This window comes from Rhipicephalus microplus, chromosome 3 (genome assembly GCF_043290135.1).
Source record: "Rhipicephalus microplus isolate Deutch F79 chromosome 3, USDA_Rmic, whole genome shotgun sequence".
Classification (NCBI taxonomy): domain Eukaryota; kingdom Metazoa; phylum Arthropoda; class Arachnida; order Ixodida; family Ixodidae; genus Rhipicephalus; species Rhipicephalus microplus.
Genome location: NC_134702.1, coordinates 179695743 through 179714147, shown reverse-complemented (window position 1 = coordinate 179714147; position 18405 = coordinate 179695743). Strand labels below are relative to the sequence as shown.

Below are 18405 nucleotides of genomic sequence, written 5' to 3'. Positions count from 1 at the left end.
GTCGGCGCAGATAGGACAAGAAATTTAAGAAAGTGCACGACACAATCACTCTCTATCTGGAAGTTTTAAAGGGACACCAAAGATAACTAGTAAGTGAACGTTGATTGTTGAAATAGCAGTTCAGAAACCTCGTAGTGTTACTTTAGTGCCCAGGAAGTGCTTAGAATACAGAATAAAGCTCAGTTCTGCTCATGCTATTGGCCTTAACAAGTTCCTTGTGTTTTTGCTCACCGCCACTTGCATGGTTATAGAGAAGCTAACCTCGGTCCCTATAACGTGGTTACCCAGATGTGAGTACCTCAAGGCGAGCACTGCGTCGTGAATGAGACCGTGAACGACAGACCAATGATCGGCACGGAAAGCGTCGCCACGATGCAGATTCACCTGCCGTCGTTTTGGTCACAGATTCCTGCAGCCTGGTCACAGATTCCTGTTTACGCACATTGAGGCCATATTCATGCTGACTTCGCAGCAAGCTAAGTACCAGCACGATGCCTCCGCACTCTCAACGGATGCGGTTGAAGAGTTCTATAACCTTGTGGGTGCGTCCCCCAAAGCTGATCTTTGTGACTACTTTCAGGCAATGGTGCTTCAACACATGTCTATGCCTCTCAGCAGGTGTCTTCAGCAGCCTCTCAACGAGGAGTAGCTCGGTAACCGGTGACCGTCAGAACTTCTGCGTAAAATGCAGCAGCTTCTCAGTGACTGTCGGTTGGACGTAAAAAAGCCTGCTGCTGCGAGATCTGTTCCTTCAGCATCTGCGGCAGAACGTGGTTATTGCCTTGGCTACCGTACCAAATGACCTGTCCCTCAACAAGCTGGCGGAGCTGGCCGATCACATCATTGACTATTCAGCAAGAGGTACTGTGCCAACGACATCTACCATTCTGCTGCCACAACTCGAAGACCAGCAGTCTCGCCTCGAGCAATTAGTCGACCATCTTGCTGCGACGGTTAATGCACTACGGCCACCATCCCACCCTCATTGACGAGGCTGCGATTGCCGTCCCAGATCTTCTCCGAAATCTCACTCGCATTCAGGTCTTCGTCAATCCGTATACTGCTGGTATCACAGCACCTTTGGTGCCAACGCACATCAATGTCGATCTCCTTGTAGCTCACAGGAAAACATACCGCGGAGCCACTGGTGGCGGCCAGTGACTCTTGCCATACGACAAGCCGCTTGTTATGCGTCGCTGACAGGATTGCCGGACATCGATTTCTCGTCGACAAAGGTTGTGGTGTACACGTATCCCGAAGGAGTACGGCCACCAGCGTGGGTCCGGTCTTAGCGAGCCGCAGGGCACGCGTTAAACGTCGCCGTGGCGGGAAACACGATACTGCTCAAAGTCGCAACACTTTATTGTGGCAACACCAAACGCAGTACAGCCAGTTGCAAAAGGCGCGGCGGGAAAGCAAATAGGCTTATCCACGCCACGGGCACAAAGTACTACACAGGGTGCCACGAGCACGTCTCCGCGATAAAGGTGATCCACGGAGACACCGGGACCAAAGCCCGGTTGCTCGAGCGAGGGCAAAGGCGCTCGCGTTGGCTTCGGAGGGAGACGGGTCGGCGTAGCTAGGCCACGCACTAGGACACCGTACCGCCCTTCGGCCGTGAGTACGCAGTGGGGCAACGAAAGGTGAGCGTTCGCCTCGGGCGCGAGGCGCCGTCAGCGAAGTCCGACGAGCCCCCGAGCGACGGGAGACGACGGACGGAAAAGATCGCGTGGCTCACCGTTTGCTGTCCCGGAGAGTACTGCCTGCCCCTGGCGCAGCGCGCGAAAACCTCTCGGGAGGCCCCACGCGCAGCGCCTCAGTCAACATCCGCTACCGGGTGTGGGAGTTAAACGTCTCTCCGCCCTTCCCAGCGCGGCAGACAGCAAAGGAGGGCAGACATGTCGGGCAGAGAAGGCGGCAAAGCCCGTGCAAAGGCAGTGGGTCAGCCTCAATTCCCACAAGGTGCAGAGGTCAGTGCAGTTCCTGCAGCACGACTAGACTGGCAACGCTCTCCAAAAACTGCCCCCCTCCGAGCAGCCAACAACTCTCCCATAAACATACATGGTCTGCGCTCTCTTGCCATCGATTTGGGTCTCTGACACACCTTCCGATATGTGTTCGTTGTTGCAGACGTATGCATGGCCATAATGGGTGCTAATATTCTGACCCATTTCACCCTTAGTGTTGACCGCCGCGAATGTCAACCGTCGAAAGAAAGACTACTACGTTCATACAGGGCGTTCTCGCACCTCCAACACTACCATTAGAACATCACAACAAATACCGTTATCTATGTTCGCCTCAACTCTGTCGGACTTTCCAGCCATCGCGAAATCTTTCAACCTTGAGCTGCCAGTCCGCCACAATGTCACGCATTATAATGTCACTACTGGCCCTTCGGTAGTTTGCCGACCAAGACACCTCGCAGAAGACCACCTTGCCATGGCCAATCACCTGTCCTTCGTCCGGGCATCATTCGTCCTTCGTCGAGCAGTTGGTCGTCAGCTCTGCGCATGGAAACAAAGCCCAGGAAATTGGCATGGCACCCGTGTGGCGTCTACCGTGCTCTCAGCACACGCACCGTCCCTCATCGCTCTCCCCTTTCTCACATTCAGGACTTCTCTGCCAACCTTGCGGGAGCAATGATATTCAGCAAAATAGACTTGGTAAAGGCCTATCACCAGATTCCGGTTTAGCCAGCGGACATTCCCAAAACTGCGGCCTCATCACCATCGACCGCCTATTAATTATGGGGCACTCAGGTGCATGTACTCGCCCCTGCACTTTGTTCTGCATGCAGCGTGCTCTGCGGTTAGAACAGAATGAAGCTCAGTTCTTCTCCTGCCATAGGCCTGAACGGGTTCCTTGTTTTTAGGGGCGAAGCTCCTTAGGGCGTGGGCTGTGCGTCCCTTTATGTAGCCACCTCTAGTTTAGTTCTTGCAGTGTTCACTAGATGGCAGTACCGTCCCCTGTATGTAGCAAGGAGGTTATACTAAAACTTCTGGAGTGGCGGAAGGGCTCCGTGGCTGAAGCTCACCGCCGCCACATTGCTCAGGGCAGAAAGTGGATGGGCGCATTGTAGCGTACGTGGCTTTCACGTTGTTTTAGTGCCAGTAATGTTCCTTGTGATGCCTCTAATTGAACAAGGTGGTTTTCAACACGTCTGTGATGACTTTAAAAAACGACGATGGTGGGCTCTTGAGTAGCATTTGGCAGCGCGAATCATGTGAAGCGGACACCGGGCACAACTTTTGATGTGCACGTAGGCACGCTTCACCCGCTTGCTTTTCCTCGCATATTTTCATGACTACGACTGCATTCCCGACTACATGTACTTTCTTTTGGCGTCCGGATGCACAGAGATATTTTGAATAGTTTTTGTACGTTTCAGGGCTCAGAAGACGTCGTAATGCGCGACAAATGAGAGTACGCTATGAGGGAAGAAGGTTAAGCGTCAAAAAGAATAATAATGACGACTTTTGTTTAGTACACATGTTAAAGCATGCTGCTTCGATGAGACAAGGTAAATAACGAGACGTCGGGCTTATAAAATTACTACCGTGTTTGCATCGTTTTAAGGCGCACTTACAAAAGCCAGTACGCGAGTGTGCCTAACAGAAGTGTGCACTTCGCTTTCGAAAGGTAGCTAATGTAGCATCGGCCCTGCATTTCTGGGATTTGGAGCTTCTTATATCTGCATAAGCACTACACTCCCAGTCTCAAAATTTCTGATACGTTGCGATATGCTTCTGTTTATGTAGGAGAAAAAGGAAACAAGCTTCTTTGAGCATTCAGGGAAGTACACTTTCGCCTAAAGCGCCTCTAATTGATGGAGCTGTCAAAATCCCGCCACCCCTGAACTTCACCCTCAAAAGAATGGTACAGGCGAAAAACAAAAATAAAACAAAAACTAAAAAATCACAAACAAGGTGCGATTAACAGCTGAAAAAAAAAAGGTTACGACATCGTACGCAGCAGCACCGATGGGACCTTTTAAAATGTTTTGATGCTTCTGGGAATTTCATTGACCAGATAATGGAGCAAAACGTATCATCAGAGGAACGATGGTAAGTTTTCCAAGCATCGTTTTCCCTGTATATCCAGGAGCTTCACAAACTAGTACGTGAAAAGGTAAAAGACACCCCTCCCCACCCCCCTAATAAAAAGAGTTTGCACTCACGCTGCACTGTTGTTCGCCAAGGGCTTATGGTTGCGTGCGAGTGAAACTTACACTTTCCTTGCGTCTGCTAACTGGTCACTTCTGCTGTGAGGCAACTGTGTAAACATATATTGCGCATTGATATCCTTAAGTACTAATTTTTTTTACAGCGACAGTTGTTATGAAGTTATGCTTGGTGCTTTTCTACGGCGTCGCAAGGGACCTGTGTTCTGACTTCATAACAACTGTCGCTGTAAAAAAAAATTAGTACTTAAGGATATCAATGCGCAATATATGTTTACACAGTTGCCTCACAGCAGAAGTGACCAGTTAGCAGATGCAAGGAAAGTATAAGTTTCACTCGCACGCAACCATAAGCCCTTGGCGAACAACAGTGCAGCGTGAGTGCAAACTCTTTTTATTAGGGGGGTGGGGAGGGGTGTCTTTTACCTTTTCACGTACTCATTTGTGAAGCTCCTGGATATACAAGGAAAACGATGCTTGGAAAACTTGCAATCATTTGCCACCGCCCCTAACCAGTATGGAGGAAAAAGAAAACTCGGTAAATAAAAAACATCAATAACGCAATGGGATTCCAACCCAGGTCCGCTGCGTGCCTTTCCAGTATTCTACCACTGAGCCATGACAGTGCTTGTAACTTGTTTCTAAACTGGCCATAGGCAGACTTGATGTCGGGAAAGAAATAAGAAAGCGTTTTATAACGTCGAAGAAACAGCCAGGTGTCACACAATACGAATTGCTCAACGACTGGGTCATCTAATGCTCCAACCCATTGGAAAACTTGTTCTTTACCACCCTTTAACTGTGTCGCATACCCACTTCACGCATATCTCTTCATCGTCATCAGCCACTGCATAAAAAAAACTGCACAAACTTTCCAACAAGTGTGTAGCGGATACCGCGTACGCTTCTCCAAATAATTACGAAAGATAGCATAGTGAATGCTGGCCTACTACACAAAATGTGTTATTATTTATGGCACTGTGGGTACACATCAGTGTGCTTCTGGCATCCCAAAGAGTATTTAGAAAATGCTCTGAAAAACCGCTGTTCTAGCTTTAGGTGCGACTGTGGTGCGCTTTCCGTGCATGCCTGGCTTTTTTTTTAACGAGCCTAAAACGCTAAGCGTCAAAGAAAAATTAAAGCATATGTGCATTAGAGTCACTCCCACGTTCCCTCACTGCCTAAGAATAACAAACCGGTGCTTTAGTAGCTATAACGAAACGCACGGCTGCCAGTGACCACAGCATTGCGGCGCTACAAAACAGGCGCCACCCCCTTCTGACCTGAGCAATATGGCCGCCGCGGCTTCACTTCGATACATTGGTAGGTATGTGGGACCGCCACTCCAGAAGTTTTAGTATAACCTCCTTGGTATGTAGCCACCTCTAGTTTAGTTCTTGCAGTGTTCACTACATGGCGGTACCGTCTCCTGTATGTAGCCACCTCTCGTTTAGTTCTTGTAGTGTTTACTAGATGGTGGTACTTGTAGCTGATGATGAAAAAGATGCAAGATGTTATAAACTAGAAAGCGGTACTTGTAGTTGATGAAAGACGCGAGATCTTATAAAATAGGAATGATGTCACATATGGCGCGTGTCATTGGTTGAAGGCAATCGTTCGATTTAGTGCGGCGACGTACGCTAGGGGGAGCGATGTAATAAAATCGAGTGGGCAAAATGTACAGAGGATTCATGGTTTACCAGGTTTACCTCCGGAGCTTCGCCCACTCATCATCATTCACTTCGTGGATATGGCGGAATTTTTTTTCACTCACTGCCACACGCAGGGTTATAGAGGACCTAACCTCGGTCTTTATAATGTGGCACCAACAATAAAATCAAATGCGTAATCACGTATGCTGCACACCGCGTGCACCAGAGGAAAGGAAGACCATTAATAAATATTGTGAAAGCAAGGGTGTTTTATTAGACAAATAGTGTACTTGCATATACACAGAAAATTTTGTAGATGAAATTGTAAGATAACTCTTCCTGAGCACAATAGCATAATAGTAAAAGTCACGTTGCAGAATAGCAGAAAACCACTGCAACGAGACAGCAGCCTTCAGAATATCGATTTGTCAGCCGCAGAGTACAGCATCTTGTTGCTTAGCTACCAAGTAACTGTTCAGGTGTGAACTGGAGTCTTCAGTAGGGTTTCAAGCCAGTGTGAATAAACTTGGCTTTTGGTTGCTTACTGCTGACGTGTGCGGTTGTGCAATACTGGCATAAGTTATCGCTTGCGTGCTGCAGTGCTGACGCATCCGACATTGTGTCAGAAATGGGATACCAGTAACTGTTGCCAGATGGCTAGTACTCGCTGAACTGCCACGAAAGAGGCACTACTGACTCGGTGGGACGCGTTCATCTTTTGGTGGTCGGCGTTGTGGAGATTCAAACAATGGCAGACGAGAATGCTGGACCTATGGCTGCACTCCAGACGCCCATAAGCCTGCCGCCTTCTTCTGGGTTAACTGTGAAAACTCAGGGGAGTGGCCACGATGGATTCTTCGGCTTGAGGGCTACAGTTTTGTGCCTGGACACCAAGTTACTGATGAGGTAAAAGTCAGAACGTTGTTGTACACCATGGGCTCACAAGAATCGAGACACATACTTGAGACATTAGGCCTCACGACATTAGATTGGGCTTTCTTTGATACTGTAAAAGACAAGTACAAGTTCGTATATCTGCACAATGAGGTTTATGAAAGCATCAAATTCCACCACTGAGTACAAGAAGAAGGTGAAACCGTGGATAACTTTGTAACTGCCCTACAAGAACTTGTAAATAAGTGCAATTATGCATCGAAAAAGGTTGAACACCGCTTGGTGCATGACCACTTTGTCGTCGGATTCAGTGATCCCTCGATTTCTGACAAGCTGTGCCGCAGTACTATATCGACACTTAAAGACGCCGTTCTGCAGGCCCGTATTCATGAAGATGCAATCAAGGCCCGTGCAGATGCGTTCAAGGGGACTGGCCTGTATTTCGCAGGAAACAGCACTGTGCTGGAAATTTTGATCAACGCCGACAGTTTCGACCTCGTGTTTCGAAAAAGGGGGCAAAAAATAGACTTTCCGGAAAGTGTGACGCGACGCTTCAAACAAAACCAACTTGTCGGTATTGTGGTAATCCGACACATCCACGATTCGAATGTCCAGCTCATCAGGCCAAATGCTACAACTGCAATGGCAAAGGACATTTCGGAAATGTTTGCTAAAAGAAGCGGAATCTCGACGCAGCGGAACTACATCCTGTTTCGTCTACCAAGAACACTAGCGTAGCGAAGTTCGTTCACGTGGTGCTGAGTGGACGTGGTGGACTTTTCAAGGTGGACACTGGGGCAGCTTTTACCGCCGTTTTAAAGGAGTTTCCAGGTGTTCCCAAGAAACTGCACAAGCCTGATTAAGTCCTTACGGGACCCGGTAATGTACGGTTGGATGTCCTGGTGGTGTTACAGGCAACTCTGAAATGGGAAGAGAAAAATACTGTCCTGCCAATTCAAGTGTTGCCACAGCAACAGCCTCTGTTATTTGGCTTTTCATCAATTATAGCTCTCGGAATTGCCACGTTTGTAGACCCCGTTTCAGTGGGAAAGCCTGCTCTTCCGACAGGGGACACCTTCCAAGGTCTCGGAGAATTCCACGATGTATATACCATCAGGTTGCGTCCACAGACACAACCTTTTTCACTCAGCGTGCTTAGAATACCACTACCTCTTCATGCCGCCATAAAGGAGGAGCTGCAGAAGATGGAGAAAAAAAGTATAATTCGCTGGATAGACTCTCTGACTGAATGGTGTGCTGGCATCGTGGTCATTCCCAAGCCGTTATGTGGCTATACCTTATCTGCATGGACTTGACAAAACTTAATGAATCAGGGCTACGCGAATGACACGTGCTACCATCAGTGGAAAGCATCTTGGGGTGTATCAGTCAAGGCACAGAATTCTCTATACTTGATGCCACTGCGGGATTCTGCCAAGTGAAATTAGCAGAACTCAAGAATTGACTGCCTTCATCACTCCCTTCAGCAGGTACTGTTTTCATTGCTTTCCATTCGGCATTTGCTCTGCACCAGAGTGCTGCTAACGCCGATCAGTCATGTTATGGAAGGAATGGACAGTGTGGTAAATATGATAGATGATATCCTGATCTTTGTGCGAACAAAAGGGGGAGCATTATCAAAGACTAAAAGAGTCCATTCAACGCCCACAAAGGGCTGGTGTAAAGCTGGATAAGGCAAAGCGTGTGTTTTCTCTACCCACAGTAAAGTTTTTGGGTGTAGTATAGTGGGCAGCGATGGAATCTCGCGAGGCCCTGACAAGATCGGTGCTCGTAAAATTTTACAGGCACCCTCAGATGTCAATGAGATGAGAAGGCTCCTTGTAATGGTTAATCACGTGGGACGCTTCCTACGAAATCTTTTTGAGATTACGGCATCAATACGTCGGCTTCTCACTAAGGCCAGCACATTATTTTGGGACCCAGATCAGCAAAAGGCTTTTCGGATTATGAAAGATGCACTTACTAACATTACTGCTATTTCAAGGTACGATCCCATGTTTCACAACTGAATGCAGGAACAGCGCAACCTAGAAGTAGTTACTTCGTAACTACGGAAGCGAAAGAAACAAGGACAGAAAAGAGCGCCGACTTTCAACAAAGATTTAATATCGGAGTGGTGTACATATATAGGCGAAAAATGAGAAAATTGGGCACGCGTAGAAGAGTGCAGAAACAACCACTGTGATACAATGTCAGCAAAACTCTTGTTGAATGGGCTGAAAACAAATACATATGTAACTTAAAAAAAGATCGAGATGCGCAATCTCTTTTTGCAACAACGCAACCGATGGGCAACTTACACATTTACCGTCAAACTTGTTTATTTGATAAGCTTCAATTATCTCACGCGTGGCCTGCGAGTTGTGCTTGATTAATACCTCGCAATGCTCAAAAACTGGCGCGCAGCCGCAGTCTCGGCAGTGGATTCCGAGGTGTCCTTGAACTACGTTGTGTACATTGTTATTGTGCTCTCTTAAACGGTCATTAAGGCACCTTCCGGTTTGCCCTATTTATGCCATTCCGCACGAAAGCGGAATGAGATGTACGACACCACTAACACAAGGTACAAAGCGCGTTCTGTGTTTCACAGTGCATCTTCCTCTAATAGCAGCTGGATTACTCACCAGCTTACAAAGCTTTGCAAGCTTTCCTGGGGCGGAAAAAACAACAGTGACACCAGCGCGTTTACCGATTTTTTTCAGCCGATGCGACAAGTTATGCAGATAAGGAACTGCAACACATTTCATGGGAACAGACGCGCTTTGAGGCTGAGATCGCCCTCCTTGATTTTTAATTTGCTTCAAAAGTTTTTCCGCAACAGCAGAAATCGGGGCGCTCGAGTAACCAGCGCTTAAGAGGCGCTGTACCTGTGCTTTGAAACTGCATTGCATCGAGTGCGGGCATGACCTCTTGAGAGCGTTTTTACCAGGCAACCTTTAATTATACCCCTTTTCACCAATTTTGAATGAGCTGAGTGGAAAAGTAAAAGGAGTTTACCTCTTCTCGGTGAAAACAGCCAGCGCAAATGATTACTTCTGAGACAGAGTGTTAGGTCTAAGAACCTAATTGAATTTCCAGACGGTAACTCATGAGTAAGTTCAAAAGGATACAAGTGCTTCTTAAACAAATCTAGAAGACTAAGGACAACAACTTCAAAAACAGTATCCAAACAATCAATAAATACAATGAAATCATCAACAAACCTACAGACCTTCACAACGAGAGACAAGTCGAGATGTTTTTGAATGTGGCGATCCTTATGCGCGAGAAAGATATCACTCAGGACTGGTGCCAAACAGGAACCAATGCAAACGCTGCTTTTTTGAATTAAATGTTGCTCATTCCAAGACGCAACCGTTGACTTTAAATAAAATGAAAGCAATTCCAGAAAACCATGAACTGGCATACCTGACGCATTCCGGAAGTTTATCGACCCGAACGAATCAATGCATTATTCTAAGCACTGGAGCAGTGCGTTATGTGGAAGTGAATAATATAGATCTTTCACGTCTATCGAGAAAGCCTTCAGTCCTTTGTCATTAGACCTTGGAAACTTAATAACCGCCTCAGAGTCTCTTACTAGGAAAGGATCGTCAATAGTTAAAAGGTCAAGCTGTTCTTGTAAAAACAAGGCGACCTGTTTTTGCCAGGTCCCGTTTTCAGAAACTATTACCCGCAGTGGGCAGTCAATCTTGTGCATCTTAACGGTAAAAAAGATGTCAAGACTTAGCTTCTTTGATTTCTCGATTGATTTTGCAACTTTAACTAGGCCGAGAGAGCTGCAAAGCCTTTTCGCTTTCAGTTTAGCTTTTGCTATAGAAGAGTGGCTGGGTTTAAAAACAGAGTTTATAGCCATGGTGGCTTTGTCCTTAAACAGAAGCGAAGGCAAAACAGCAAAGCCACCTTCTTTGTTATGTCCTACCAACTTGCCCAAGCTTCCACGCACCATGTTTCACACTACGGTATCAGCCTATGCCAGCTCATATTGTGTAGGTGCAGTGCTGTTGCAAGATCAACCCACGGACGAAAGATTTGCTATCCCCTACATTTCCAGATCGCTATCACCTTCTGAGACAAGGTACAGCCAGACTGAGAAAGAAGCTCTCGCAGTAACGTGGCTGTGGAAAGATTTGATCAGTTCGTCAAGGTTGTATAGTCTGCGTCATAGAGACTGATCATAGGCCACTGTTTATGTTGCTGGGTAAAGCGGAGCTCGACGTGATGCCACCGCGCATTCAAAAATTTCACATGAGGCTCATGCGTTACCAGTACAATGTTTTCCATGTGCCAGGAAAGCACTTGGCCACTGCATATACCCTGTCACGTGCTCCAGCTGATCGTCCCAAGAAAAACCAAGACTTTCGAGCTTTGGATGGAGAGGTCACAGTCGTGGAAATCACTGAATCTGCAGCGATGACTGCTGATACACTTCTCAAACAAAAAGAAGACGATGCAGTCTTCATAGGTTTTTGCGAATTTTGTAAAGCCGGCTGGCCGAACTATTCATCTAAGGTTCCACAACTTTGCTGGTTAATGCCTGGCCACCACACCGATTGAGTGGCTCGAGCCCTACATCTCCCAACGCCCTGTTGACCGGCATGCAAGTGCTCTAGCACACCACTTTGCATGCTTGGTGGGATTACAATGCGGTTGCCTTTGAGCGAAATTCCATCCACTTGTGTCAGTTCATGGGCAAATTCTGAATACTTCTGCACGTCCGGAGGTAGTGCCACTTCTTTGGGCCACGACGTCGTGCAGTATTCCCTAACTCTTGTTAGAACAGGATCATTCTCTTGTGCTGCCTTTATATTTTCAAGCATATCGGGGGAAGCTGGCAGAAGTTCCATTGCGAGAATTTCATGTTCTACGATGACCTTGCTGAGGCTCCTTGGGCTGCTGTTGTCCGTTTCCTTCTGCGGTTTCCTTGAGAGCACATCGGCTGTATGCATTTCCTTGCCTGGGATGTGGGCAATGGTGTAATCGAACTCGAGGAGTCTCATACGGAACCGTTGCAGACGGGGACTAAGTTCGTCCAGGCGGCTTGATGACAGCAGTGGCACCAGTGGCTTGTGATCAGTTTCCATGTGAAACTGCAGACCAAGCAGATAAGAGCGGAAATGCTCGCAGGCCCATGTTACTGCCAGTGCTTTCTCTATTTGCGCATATCGCGTCTCCGTGTCAGAGAGGGATCTTGAGGCATAGGCAACTGGAAGCCTCCGACTCGCTGTCTCTTGAAGGAGGACTGCTCCAAGGCCGTACGACGATGCATCCACCGACACAGTGTGATGACTACAAGGGTCGTAGTGAGTAAGCACTGGAGTCCTTGTCAATGCTTTCTTGACAGCGTTGAAACTTTCTTGCTGTGGCTTGTCCCAGCACCATTCGGCGTCGCTGTGAAGCAAGTCGGTTTTGTGAGCTGCGAAAGCCCCGGGAGAAACTTGGCCAAGTGGTTGGCCATTCCCAAGAAGGACCTCACCTCTGTTACATCTGTAGGCTCTGCTAGGTGACACAGTGCGTTGACCTTTTCGGGGTCGGCACCGATACCATTCGCCGACACGATGTATCCCAGGAATCTCACAGACTGCTGATGTAGTACGCATTTTTCTGCGTTCAAGGTGACACCAGCTTCTTGCAGGCGCTGCAGTACTTTGTGCAGTCGTGCGTCATGTTCTTCCCTTGAAGGGCCAAACACTATAATGTCGTCTTGTAGACATGCTTGGCCTTCGATGCCTTCTAGAACTCTTAGCATTTCTCTCTGGAAAAACTCGGGTGCTGTCTAAATTCCAAAGGACAATCGGAGGAACTGAAACCTGCCGAATGGTGTCAGAAATGTAGTGTACTTCTGGGACTCGGGTGCTAGCGGAGCTTGCCAATAACCAGCCCTTGCATCAAGCTTGCTGAACCATGTAGCTCTGGCAAGTCTGGCCAAACAATCGTCGACAGTGGGCATTACGACTCGTTCCCGCAGAATGTTCTTGTTTAACCCTCCGAAGTCAACACAGATTCGAAGCTCGCCTCCTCTCTTTTTCGCGACTACCATAGGTGCGCACCACTCTGTGGCCTCGTCGACCTTCCTGATGACGCCGAGGTTCTCCATTCTCTCCAACTCACGTTTGACACTTGACAGCATGGGTAGGGGTACTCGCCGTGGATACGTAATAGCACTCGGTTTGGCATCGGGGAGTAATATTATCTTGTATTCTGTCTTGAGAAGGCCCAGGCCTGTAGTGAAGTTGGGGTAGTGGCAGAGAATGTTAGCAGGGTCATTGACCTTGCTTGTTGACGCTGTGACTTCGAGGAGGCTTGGAAAGATATCCAATGATTTGATTGCTGGACGTCCGAGAAGTGCATCGTGTAACTTGTTGATCACGTAAATTTCTTCTTGACACTCTCGGCCATTCCAGCACAAAGTTGCGCTAAACAGACCTATTGTTGCGATTTTGGTCCGGCCGGGTCCCAGCAGCGGTTTCTTGGCCTGCTTCAGGTTGCCCATGACTTGTTCGTTGTAGAGACTTGTAGGTATAGCGGTAACATCTGCACCGGTGTCTACTTTGAACTTCATTGGCAAGCCATTTACTGTAACGCCAGTCCTCCACGGTCCAGAGTCCCGTTGATCGGTCAATTGACCCAAGTAAACCTCTTCCAAAACAGCTTGGTGGGTGCTCTTTTTCTTCCTCGCAGAGACAGATAAGCACACGGCGGCAAAGTGTCCCTTTTTGCCGCAGGCACTGCATATTTTTCCGTTTGCCGGGCACATAGTGCGTGATGGTGGGTGCGTTGTTGAGCCACACCACTTGCACGCCGGCACAGTTTGGTCGCGTGGTGTTTTTGAGAGCGCTGATTTGGCTTTCCTTTGCTCTTCGAACATCCACGCATGGCGTCAACAGCCGCAGGCACCTGTTGCTGCAGCCGTAGATCTTTTTGCTGCAGCTTGATCGTTTCAGAGTTGCGTGCAGCGGTGACGGCGGCTTCAAGAGTCAGCTCGGCGTTAAGTTGCAGCTTCTCGCTTAGCTGCGTGTCTGCAAGGCCAACCGCGAGTCGGTCGCGAATCAATTCTTCTTTGAGATCTCCACTCGCAGGTTTCAGCCAGTCGGTAGAGTTCGGTTACGAACGCGTCGACTGACTCATGCGCTTCTTGCTTCCAGCTGTTGAGCTTCGCCCACTCGTATATCACGTTCGTCCACGGCACGAAATGTTTCGCGAACGCTCGTGTTACCGCGTCGTAGTTGAGTTTCTCAGCGTCAGAAAGTTTGAGCGATGCCAGGACATCTTCTTCTTCACGGCCCATCGCGTAAATGAATGTGTTCACCTAGGTTTCGTCGTCTTGTTTCTTCAAACCTGAGATGACGCGGTACCTTTCCCATCGTGTAAACCACCGCTTCCACTCCTCGGGTCGCCGAAATTCGAGCTTTTCCGGCAGTTCGACGACGAAAGGGTTGAGCGGGGTTGCAGGCTGAGCTGTGGGCACTGTAGGCGTTGCCATGGGTGCTGCAAAGTTCCGTGTTCGATGCCGGCGTTTGTTAGGCCTACTTGTCCGGTGCCCTCTTCACAGCCTTGTCGTGTCTTCCACGCAACCCACAACTGCCACCATGTCGTGGTCGGGAACTGAGAACATGAACGAGCCGATGGATAACGACAACTGTTTATTGGTCAAAGGATTGGATTAAACCATGCGTGCTAGCGCGGCTACATGTTAGCTCGACAGACACGGTTTCACACACTCGCGCCAGCGATCTGCCGCGCCGAATCGTCCCGCACGTCCCCGTGATGCGGTACGCATAGCACCACCTCCTTGTAGCTGCGTCCACGACAATGTACAAGTAGCTGAATACCTACCTAGCCCAACGCTCCCCCCCCCCCATTTCTCTCAATCGCTTCTCAAATTTTATCTTGCTGCTAGCTTCCCTGGCCTAAAATGATGTCCATCCCATATCACCTTGTACTCCTTGATTTGGTGTATTCCCGTGAGCTCCTAAGGCAAGCCTACCTATTCCACGTTGCTTAATTTCTAATCTTGCGTGAACTTCTGATCTTATGCACAAGACCGCATTGCCGAACGTCAAACCAGGAACCATGACCCCTTTCCTCTCACAACATCATACCAGTTGTAATTCCACAGTGCCCTGTTTTTTATCACTGCTGCATTCCTGTTACCTTTAGACGTCACGTATAGATTTCGTGTTCCCTTAGGTACTCGGACCGATTGCTTATCCATACGTCCAGATATTTGTATTTATTTGTTATCTCTAGCGTGACCTCCTGTATTCTAAGCTCACTACCTTCATTATCATTAAAAATCATAACTGCTGAATTTTGCTTACTGAATCTGAAATCTAACCTATCTCCCTCATATCACCACAGATATCCATCAATCTCTGCAAATATTTCTTGTTGTCGGCCGTTAGCAATATATCATCTGCGTGCATCAATGCTGGTAGTGCCTGATCAATGAGTTTTCCTTGTTTGACAAAAGAGAGGTTGAAGCCAAGTCCACTTTCCTCTAATTTGGCCTCTAATCCTTGTAGGTACATTATGAATAACAAGGGTGACAGAGGAAACCCCTGCCTGAGCCCCCGTTTCACCTCTGTGGGCTTGGATATCTGTTTTTCCCACTTTATAACTACCTTGTTACTTTTATAGATTTTCTTTAAAAGAATAGTGACTCCACCTTCCACACCTAGTGTGTCCAGTATTCCCCACAAGTCCTCTTGAAGTACACTATCGTATGCTCCCTTGATATCCAAAAATGCTAGCCGCAGGGGCCTGTGTTCCTTTTCTGGAAATTCGATGCACTGCGTCAGTGAGAACAGATTGTGTTTCAACCTCCTGGGTTTCCAAACCCCATTCTGTAGTTCCCCCAGCACCCCCTCATCCTCTATCCATGCCTGCAGTCTTTCTTTTATAACCTGCATCGCCAGCCTGTAGTAGACCACTGATGTCACTGTTATAGGACGGTATTTGTTTATGTCAGCCTTGTCCACTTTCCTTTATAGATCATGCTCATTCTGCTAAGTTTCCATCCATAGAGGACTTCATCGATTATTATTTTGCTCACTGCCTCTCTCAAAGTCTGCTTAGACTTCGGACCCAATGTCTTTATCAGCATAATTGAAATGCCATCTGGGCCTGTTGATGTACTACTAAGAACCCTCTTCGCAGCCCTTTTCCACTCTAGTTGTGAAAATGGAGCCATCGCGCCACTTGCTTCATCCTTGTCTATTGCGGTGAATAAGGCACTTCTTTGTTGAAAATTTTCTCTCACCTTTGAAGTTAGAGCTGCGCCACCTGGTGGGAGGCTTGTATGACGTCATGGCACGGACTCTGAATCTTGATGTGGCGCGCGTATACATGACACGCGCTGACTTCGATGGCCGTTGCGCTGCCAGCGTTCACTTTTTTGCTTGATCCACGCTTAAAATAAATGACTAAAGCAGCATTATTGATGTTTTCAGTGTAACAGCGAAAAACTAAATGTTTTTTTTTTGGTAGAATCACCAACAGTGCCTATATTGATTGATTTGTGGGGTTTAACGTCCCAAAACCACCATATGATTATGAGAGACGCCGTAGTGGAGGGCTCCGGAAATTTCGACCACCTGGGGTTCTTTAACGTGCACCCAAATCTGAGCACACGGGCCTACAACATTTCCGCCTCCATCGGAAATGCAGCCGCCGCAGCCGGGAACAGTGCCTATAGTGCTCCAGCGTACACGCTTATGAGATTTGTTATGGCGTCCCGCTGCTTACCTCGAAGATGGGTTTGATTATCGGTCACGGCAGCCGCACAATAAAAAAAATACAAGGAGTGTGCCTCGCAATATTGTCGCGTTTTTATACGTATACATGCGTCAGCGTACTTGCATTTCAGTTTGCGCTTTTTATGGGCGATTCCTTTAAAAATATTTAATTGTATCGCTTCCACACTTGGTATCTGTATCAGACACATCAATGTTAAAGCTACTGCCATGGTTTTTTTGTTTTTTTAACGGGGTGTTGAACCAGCAGGAGTTGACTCGGCGAACGAAAGCTTTATTGAGCGCAAAGGCTAACTGAACGCAAGCCTGCGGTCACAGCAAGTCTTCTTCGTTTTTTATATTCGAGCTCCATGCCCACTGCCTTCGTTACAATCACCCCCGGGCGATGAGGGAGCCATCCTGGTCACCTAAGGACAGGTGTACACAGAAGGGTCATGGTATGGCTTGAGCCGAGAGATGTGTATGATTTCTTGTCCTCGACGGCGCTTGTCCGGAGATGCATCCAGTGGCTCGACCAGGTAGTTGACAGAGGATGTTTGGCGTACAACTCGATAAAGGCCATGGTACCTGGACGAAAGCTTGTGGGAGAGGCCTGGAGGAGTAGAAGGAATCCATAACCACAATAGTGAGTTCAAAGCAAAGCTCATAGGCGTGGTTGACGCGTCGTGGTGATGTTTTCGGCGCGTCTGGTCATGTGACGTGAAGGCACGAGCAAGCTTCCGATATTCTTCAGCGTGTGCTGCTACTCGAAAAACGGTAGTCATTTCTGAAGGGTCCGGTCGATAAGGAAGAATAGTATCCATTGTTGATGATGGCTGGCGTCCATAAAGAAGAAAGAAAGGCGAAAATCCAGTGGTGCTTTGCGTTGCAGTGTTGTAAGCATATTGTGACGACGCGAGATTGACGAGCACACAAAGCGCCTCAAAGAAATACGATTTATCGATCGCAGGGAACAGACTGCAACGACTTCTTCGTCTTTTGCCCTCGGCCAAGGACACTCGCGCTGCTTCGTTGTCCTCACCACTGGCACATACGCGCGTCATTATTCCCCCTTTAAAAAAAACATCGTCCCGATGTTAAACGTTTGAGAAGCAAGGCAAAACCAAAACTGCACAGTCAGTCACTGAAAGTAAGGCTTCATCCGAAGCACGTTGACAATTTCTGGCGAATGTCTGCGCCGTTTTGAACACTGCACGCCATCCGGAACAACCTCGTAGTTGACGTGACTAATGCATCGCAGAACCTTGTAGGGTCCGAAGTATCTTCGCAACAGCTTTTCGGAAAGCCCACGCTGACGAACAGGTGTCCAGACCCATACTTTGTCGTTCACGTTGTATATGACGGGTCTGTGCCGGAGGTTGTAATACTTGGCATCGTCGTCTTGCTGTTTGGTGATTCGCAACCTGGCAAGTTGTCTGGCTTGTTCTGCTAGCTGGGTAAACTCTTCGGCGTCCATCTCATTGCCATCATTTTCATGAGGACGCATTGCGTCTAACGTTGTTGTAACCTCGCGTCCGTAAAGGAGACTAAAGGGTGTCTTCCGAGTGGTCTCTTGACGAGCCGTGTTGTACGCGAACGTGACGTAGGGCAAAATGATGTCCCAGTTCTTGTGCTCTACATCTACGTACATGCTTATCATGTCAGCCAGGGTCTTGTTGAGGCGTTCGGTGACCCCGTTGGTCTGGGGATGATACGCCGTTGTCTTCCTGTGAGCTGTACCACTTAGTCGAAAAATGGTGTCCAAAAGCTCGGTCATGAACGCAGTACCTCTGTCGGTGATGACTATTGCGGGAGCACCGTGTCTTAAGACAATGGTTTCAATGAAAAATTGCGCCGCTTCGACTCCCGTTGCTCGTGGCAGAGCGCCTGTCTCCGCGTATCGCGTCAGGTAATCCGTGGC

At 48.1% G+C, this 18405-nt stretch overlaps 1 protein-coding gene across 1 annotated transcript in view; it reads left to right on the top strand.

The window, feature by feature from the left end:
* LOC119185244 (uncharacterized) overlaps positions 1 to 18405 on the top strand; it is a 548537-nt gene that overhangs the window by 87686 nt on the left and 442446 nt on the right. The gene's annotated exons all lie outside the window — the stretch shown is intronic.